Genomic DNA, 8,978 nt, shown 5'->3' with positions numbered 1-8,978 from the left:
ACAGAAGCAGAGCAAATCAGGATGAAAGTCTCAGCCACCCTCTCCAGTGCCAAAGTCCCTCCGTCCAACCTCACAATACAAGAAAAGAAGGTCATCACTTCCCTGAGCAAAGACCACAACATCACTATTTTACCAGCTGATAAGGGAAGATGCACCGTGGTCCTAAACACTACAGATTACCACACAAAGATCACTACTCTCCTCAGTGACAACAATACCTACGAAGCCTTAAAGCGAGACCCCACAAGCAGCTACAAAAAGAAAGTTATAGCTTGCCTTCAAGACCTTGAAAAGGACAAAATGATTGACCGCCTTCCACATCACCGCCTTTATCCAGGGGATGCGATACCCTGCATTTACGGACTTCCTAAAATCCACAAGGAAGGTGTACCACTCAGGCCCATAGTCAGTATCATAAACTCAGACACTTCTAACACTGCAAAACACCTTGCTACCATCGTTGCACCTCTCGTGGGAAACACCCCACACCACATCAAGAACTCCACCGACTTCACCGACAAGGTCCAGAAACTTACCCTGGATCCAGATGAAACCATGGTGTCCTTTGATGTAGTCTCTCTCTTCACGTGCATACCCACCACGGAGGCCGTGGAGACTGTCAGAAAACGACTACAAGAAGACAGCTCCTTGGAAGACCGGACCAACTTCACACCCGATCAGATCTGCACACTGTTAGACCTCTGCCTTACCACAACATACTTCAAATACAACGAAGGCTTCTACAGACAAAAACATGGCTGTGCCATGGGCTCCCCCGTGTCACCTATTGTAGCCAACCTTTAAATGGAGGAAGTGGAAAGGACACATTAACGCTGTGGATAAAAACATCAAGTTCACCAGGGAAGACACAGAGGATAACTGTTTGCCTTTCCTGGACTGCGCTGTGCACATTGAAGTGAATGGCAACCTCAAATTCGAAGTTTACTGGAAGCCCACACACACGGACCAGTACCTCCTCTTTGACTCCCATCACCCTCTTGAACACAAACTTGGAGTAATTAGGACCCTACACCACCAGGCAGAACATGTTTCCTCTAAGCCTGAAGGAAAAAAGAAGGAACACACACATGTAAAGGAAGAACTTAAAACGTGCGGTTATCCTAATTGGGCGTTCATAAAGTCAGTAAAGAGGCACAGAAAGCCGATGTATCAGAAAAACTCAGGACAGGTCTCCAAGCATGACATCCCGGTGCATTTCAGACCCAGCAACACACTCAGACAAAAACTGGTTCACCTGAAAGACAAAACTCCAAAACACAAACTTAACAATGTAGTGTTAGGTCTAATTGTTGAATGTTGCCATTGTGTTTCTTAAATTTGTACAGTCTTAGTTCAAGCAGTAGGATCAAAGCCATTCCTTTGATCCTAACCACCTCTAACCACTTTGTGCTGGGGGAGGTTTTATTGCAGATACATCCTATCTGGAAGATCTGCTTCTTTTGATGTAAACTTCCTGCGTTTACGACCCTTTGGTCAGCAGGAGGTAACACACACACACACACACACACACACACACACACACACATTCTTACCTACATACAGAAGTTCACACATATACGTATAATGCCTTAGAACCATGTGGGCGTTGCTTTGCTATGTTTTGTGTGAACTGTCTCTCAATAAAAGCCAGCGAGAGGAGGCCGGATTTGGGGTCATTCGTGATGAGCTAAGATACCAACGAGGCCTCCCTTGCGCAAGTAATCGATCGATCGACTGTCTTGTTTTCTTTCATGATGAATAAGTCTCTAGAACTAGCGGGGTTTGTGGGAACAGACCCAACATGTGGTGTATGCTGTACAGTGTAGAGAGGAATGCCCAGACCTCTACATTGGAGAGACCAAACAGCCACATCACAAGCGTATGGCACAACACAGAAGAGCCACCTCCACAGGACAAGGCTCAGCAGTCCATCTGCATCTTAAGGATAAAGGACACTCTTTCGAGGATGCCAATGTTCACATTTTGGACAGAGAGGACAGGAGGTTTGAAAGAGGACTAAAGGAGCCAAATATGTCCACTGTGAGCAACCATCTTTGAACAGAGGCGGTGGTTTACGACACCAACTGTCTGCCATCTATAATCCAGTTTTGAGTTCCCTTCCGAGATGCCTTAACACCCACTCAAAGCCTGGGCCATCTGACCTCAGCAAATCGCATGATAAGGTGGGGCCAGGGTTCACAATGAGCTCACCCGAAACTCTGGCTGATTGGGACCCACACCCATTTTCACACCTTGGCTCAGGTGATTAGAGGATCATCAGGGGGTCCTTTTGTCCCTCTTTGGGGGGATACTCCCACTGGGTTTAAATCTGGGACTCTCCACCATTTGACATTAGAACTGAAGAAGCTTCTCGGATGAGAGGTGAAACGTCTTCTAGCAACTTAAAGAAGTCCAGACGCTTTTCTTTGCAAACTCCTTTGATCATCCAGGTAAGGAACAGCATATGCAGTGTGAGGACGCACTACCGCTCCATGAGGTGCTGGAAAATGGCCGGGGCTTCAAACAAGCCAAACAGAAGTGTGACGAATTGGTACGAACCATACAGAGGGGAGAAGGACGTTTTTGTCTTTGGATTGTGCAGACAAGGGAATCTGCCAGTAGGCGTTGGTTAAATCCAGCATCATTAAAAACCAAGCAGTGCTTAACCAGTCCAGGTCAACCCGGGGCATGGGATAAGCATGAAACCATGAACCCTTGTTCACTTTGTGACAATCATCACAGAACCGTATAAAACCCTGCACTCACTTCGTAATTACCTGGAAGCACCTTAAAGACAACCGGCCCCTCTCAACAGCTGGGACAAATCATCTGGCAAACAGATAAGCACAGGAGACCAAACACTGAGGAACAAATCCTCATTTCATCCTATGATAACAGCATTTTCACCATTTCAGCCAATTCCTTTTGCACAATTGGTCTCTTGTGTTCAGGCAACCTGTTAGGCCATGAACACACTTTCATGGACAGGCTGTGTTTCAAAGTGAAGCTCCATGAGAGTTGTGGAGACGTGCAGGGGGGAGAAGACATCTGCAAACCGCTGTTGGAATGCAGGAACATCTGCTTTATTGGAATGTGTGAGATGATAATACCAAAGCATCTTAAACATACCCTCTGAAAATTTAATGCCCAAAGCACGTTTCTGAGAAAAATTTAATATTTTATGACCATTTTGTCCCTTGAAGATCATTTCAGTTTTTAATGAGCTGCAGGAACTGTGTTCACTGTGAGTGGAGAACAGCCAAGTCTCCTCCTCTGATAAACCTCCACATGTACCACCGAAAAAAGTTAAATTAGTTTGAATCTGAAATCAGGGCTCAAACTACTTTTTTCTGAGACCATTTCTTATTTTACACAACAAACTGTTTAATAAGACAAACTTTACACAGAGTTCATCAAATAGAACTAATGCTTTAACAGTATCAGGATTTCATAATGCAAACTTCAAATTAACAAGAAAACAGCTGCAGAACATGTGGATCAAAATGAATTCATTAAAAAAACAACATGTGGACTTCAAGGATACAGTAAATACACTAAAGTGAAAGGAGGAGCCAAAAAGCTGTTTAATAGAATTTGAATTAACAAAAGGGTCCTTATGTGTGCTGCCGTTTTTAACGTTTAACATTTCTTTAAAATGAATACCCTTAAAAAAAAGAAGTTAATTTTGGAAAAACTAAGAAAGTTCAAATGAAAGAAATTTATATATATCCATATCAGTAGATTTGATACAATATGAGTTTGGTAAAAACTTTAATAATACAGTAACAAGTAAAACTACTAAACACTACTGTGTCCAAAGGGAACAAAGATTAAAATGTAACAGGGATAACATTTTAGAGAATTAAAATCCCTCAAAGGAAAAAACATAAACTTGATATACATGGTAAATGGCCTGTATTTGTATAGTGCTTTACCAGTCCCTAAGGACCCCAAAGGGCTTTACACATCCAGTCATACACCCATTCACATGATGGCAAGCTACCGAGACTGTCCAAGCCAGGGCTCGAACTGACAACATTCCAATTACAAGGCAAACTCCCAACTCTTGAGCCACGATCGCCCTACATGTAGTGACAGTGACAGAGAAGCTGCATGTATAGATGTACATATCTATACATGCAGCTTCCTAAATGTAACATTCAGGATTATTCACTGCAGGTCCAGAAATCAGAGCTACCTCATCACATCCAAGTGTGACATCAGCTGACACTCTTTACAGGAGATTCCATCTGAACTCTGTGGAGCCTGATCTCAAGGTTTTTAAGTCTGACCCTGAAACCAGAAAAGGATCTTTCTCTCTCTTCAGATTCATTGTGATCCAGTGATTTCAGTCCTGCATGATCAGGCTGATGTTTGCACAGAGCAGATAATGAAGTGAATGTTTTTGCACATTGGTAACAGTGAAACAGTTTATTTACAGTGTGGAATCGTTTGTGTTCAGAGTATGAACTGAGATTCCTGAAGCTCTTGTCACACTGGTCACAGCTGAAGTTCACTTCCATGTGTGTATGCTCATGTTTGTTACGATGACCTGATTGTGAGAAGCTTTTGTCACAGTGTCTGCACTTGTATGGTGTCTCTCCTGTGTGGATTTGCTTATTCTTGTTCTTTAAGCTCACGTGCAGTGGTGAAGGATGACCCACACTGGTCACAGATGTGCTTTTTGACCCCACTGTTGAAGAGTTCATGTATTTTTAATGTACTTGGTGTGTGGAAGCCTCTCCCACATTCTTTACAGTAGTTCATTTTGTCTCCAGTGTGTCTACGTTGACGTGATTTAAGGTCCCGTTGATGATTGGAGGTTTTTCCACAAAGGTCACAGAGAAACGTTTTCCCACCACCACAGTGACGACAGCGTTGAGAACTGGATCCATCTGTGTCGCTCTCCTTCTAAACAATGACAGCGTAAATGATCTCTGCCAATGTCCAATTACGTTTTACCGTTTACTTTATAACACTCAGCTTACCAAGCGAAAGTGACTCTTCATTTTTCCAAACTGTTCATTCAGTATAACTCCATAAGTTTACTGATCAGACTTGTTCCAAACAGTCAGGTTAAAATTACAAGATATAAATCAATACATCCTCACAGTAACTGCACTTGTAGAGTTACTTTCTGGTGTGGATCTGTTGGTGTTTTTTCAGGTAATGTGGAGATTTAAAAGTCTTCTCACACAGGTCACATTTATAAGGTCTCTCCTCAGTGTGGCTAAACATGTGTAGTTGTAATTGTGCATCTGTTGTAAACAGTTTTCCACACTGATCACAGTAGGAAACATCATTTCCAGTGTGAATCCGTAGGTGAATATTTCGGTACCTTTTATCACTGAAAGTTTTTCCACAAAGGTCGCAGCTGTACGCCTTAATTCCAGAGTGGGTAACTAGATGCTTCTCTACGTTTCGACTTTGAGCAAAAGTTTTACCACACAAGTCACAGCTGTAAGGTTTAACTCCACTGTGGATGAGTTGGTGTATTTTTAAGTGTCCAGCCCGGGTAAAAGACTTTCCACACAAGTCACAGCTGTAAGGTTTAACTCCACTGTGGATGAGTTGCTGTTTTTTTAAGTCTCCAGCCCGGGTAAAAGACTTTCCACACAAGTCACAGCTGTAAGGTTTAACTCCACTGTGGATGAGTTGGTGTTTTTTTAAGCCTTCAGCCCGGACAAAAGACTTTCCACACAAGTCACAGCTGTAGGATTTAACTCCACTGTGGATGAGTTGGTGGTTTTTTAAGTCTCCAGCTTGGGTAAAACACTTTCCACACAAGTCACAACTGTAAGGTTTAACTCCACTGTGACGGTCTAGCCTCCGTCGCACTGCCCAGGTTGCCTAGCAACCATGATAGCTGGAAACGTGTGGTTTACAGAAATGAAGGAGAACATATTTTGTTCAGTTGTTTGTTTGTTTCTACACGAGCTTTGTGTGAGTTAATACGTATCTGAAGCTGGGACCACAGGACTGTAAAACATGATTGTTGGCCTTCATATCTGTACTGAACAGTCATTTTAAGATTAGCTAGTAAATAACAATTAGTTTATGTTGTTCATGAGACTAAAGTCAGTGTAAATATGATATGGCCAATATTATAGTTATTATATTAATCATTATTAGTTATTACAGCAGTGAGTTTGAAGTCTCAAATCAAATCACTTTTATTGTCACATCACATGTGCAGGTACACTGGTACAGCACATGTGAGTGAACTCAAATACTGAACTTCAGTAAAGATTGTTGCAGTTGTTTATATTTCCCATCACCTTAAATCTTCACTCAAAGACAAGTATCTCTGACAGTGCATATATAGGTGTATCATATATAAGAGACAAATGTTGTTCATTCAGTATGTTGGCATTGCTAAATTTGGCTCAATGCTTACATATATGTATAAAAAGAAAATGTACGAGCTGTGATAACTGTTTCTGATAAAATGAAGAGTAGCTAACTAACGCTTTAAAATTATCAGGATTTCATAATACAGACTTCAAATCAACAAGAAAACAGCTGCAAACATGTGGATCAAAATTAATTCATTAAAAACCAACACGTGGACTTCAAGAACACAGTAAATACACTAAAGTGAAAGGAGGCGCCAAAAATAGAGGTTTAATAGAATTTGAATTAAGTAAAAGTATTCACCTGTGATCTTTAAAATGGTCCTGATGTGTGCTGCTGTTTTTGACTTTTAACAGTTCTTTGCTGCCACTGTGAATAAGAAGGAAATTAAACAAAGGTTACACTGACTCACAGCTCCATCTTCTGGTACAAACTGGTATTACATGGAAGTACAGCCCAAAACCAGTTTAGCTTGAGTTTCTTTTTTCTGGACATAAAGTCACAGCAGGTGTTGTTTCAAAGCTGGTGGACAGATTTAGTTCATTTTGGAAGTTTTAAGAGCAACTGCTGTGTAATTATTTGCAGTTTGGGAGAAAAGGATTTAAGAGAAGATTTTACCACAGCAAAAGATTAAATATGAATGAAGGATCGAAATTTAACTGAGGTAACACATAAAATGAATACATAAAAAAAGAAGTTAATTTTGGAAAAAAATAAGAATGTTCAAATAAAAGAAATTGACATACATATCCATATCTGCGATTTTTATACAGTATCAGTTTGGTAAACAAGACAAACCTATAACTTTAATAATACAGTAACAAGTACAACTACTAAACACTATTGTGTCCTAAGGGAACAAAGATTAAAATGTAACAGGGATAACATTTTAGAGAATTAAAATCCTTCAAAGGAAAAAAAACATAAACTTGATATACATATCTATACATGCAGCTACGGCTGGGCTATATCATACCGTTCACGGTAATACTGGTGTAATGTTGGGCAACAATAAGAAAATGAAATATCGCGATAGACTATGGGTAAAACGCGCATGCGTATGCGCATGCGGTAACATACGCACATGGCGGCGACGCAGAATGAGAAGAACGAAAGTGGATCGTTAACTGAAATGGATGAACCAACCGATGAACCAGAATTGGTTTGTAAAAATGCTGCAACTTCAGTGGTGTGGAACTGGTTTAGCTTTCGTCCGTCAGATACACAACAAAGCACTATTTTTGGTAGAGCATGCTAGCGGCCTGTCGTTATTACCGTGTTTTTTGGAAAATACGGCACACTTAAAATCAATCCTTTGATTTTTCTGAAAATCAACAGTGCCCCTAATAATCCTGTGTGTCTTATGTATGAATTCTGGTTGTGTTTACTGACCTTGAAACGACTATGTGGTACACGGCGCTCGAAAATCTGTCAAATGTCTCAGTACGACTTTGCTAAGCTACGAAGCCGCACCGCTTGATGGATTGTCGGAGAATTACGGCTATCGTAGGCAGGAGCCTCGCAGAGTGATATGTACTGTACTTCAACATAATATTACTGTATTGTGTGTGTGTATAACCTCTTTTTAAGTTTTGTGGATATTATACATGGTTATGCTGAGGATATGTCGGCCAGTTTCCACTGGAAATGTCTTTTGGTTAAACTGTCAGCAATTTGCATTTGCACTGTTAATTTTTTATATAACTTTAATGCACATAAAAAAAACAGCTGCTTGTTTAAGTCTAAATACATTGATGTCTTTTTTTTTTTTTTTGCACGAATAAAGTTGAGGAGTTGTAAAGTATTTTGTCTAGTGTCAATTATATCGTCAGTTATATCGTTATTGCAAATTTTCAAATGTATATCGTGATAAAAATTTATGGTCATATCACCCTGCTCTACATGCAGCTTCCTAAATATAACATTCAGGATTATTCACTGCAGGTCCAGAAATCAGAGCTACCTCATCACATCCAAGTGTGACATCAGCTGACACTCTTTACAGGAGATTCCATCTGAACTCTGTGGAGCCTGATCTCAAGGTTTTTAAGTCTGACCCTGAAACCAGAAGAGGATCTTTCTCTCTCTTCAGATTCATTGTGATCCAGTGATTTCAGTCCTGCATGATCAGGCAGAGCAGATAATGAAGTGAATGTTTTTGCACATTGGTAACAGTGAAACAGTTTATTTACAGTGTGGAAATTTTGGGGTTCAGAGTATGAACTGACATTCCTGAAGCTCTTGTCACACTGGTCACAGCTGAAGTTCACTTCCATGTGTGTACATTCATGTTTGTTACGATGACCTGATTGTGAGAAGCTTTAATCAGAGTGTCTGCACTTGTATGGTGTCTCTCCTGTGTGGATTCGCTTATTCTTGTTCTTTACGCTCATGTGCAGTGGTGAAGGATGACGCACACTGGTCACAGATGTGCTTTTTGAATCCAGTGTGGAAGAGTTCATGTATTTCTAATGTACTTGGTGTGTGGAAGCCTCTCCCACATTCTATGCAGTAGTTCAGTTTGTCTCCAGTGTGACTAAGTTGATGTGGTTTTAGGTCCTGTTGATGATTGGAGGTTTTTCTACAAAGGTCACAGAGAAACGTTTTCCCACCACCACAGTGAC

The sequence above is a fragment of the Pelmatolapia mariae genome, linkage group LG3_W (genome assembly GCF_036321145.2).
Source record: "Pelmatolapia mariae isolate MD_Pm_ZW linkage group LG3_W, Pm_UMD_F_2, whole genome shotgun sequence".
NCBI classification, from domain to species: domain Eukaryota; kingdom Metazoa; phylum Chordata; class Actinopteri; order Cichliformes; family Cichlidae; genus Pelmatolapia; species Pelmatolapia mariae.
Note: the sequence above shows the minus strand (reverse complement) of the source record.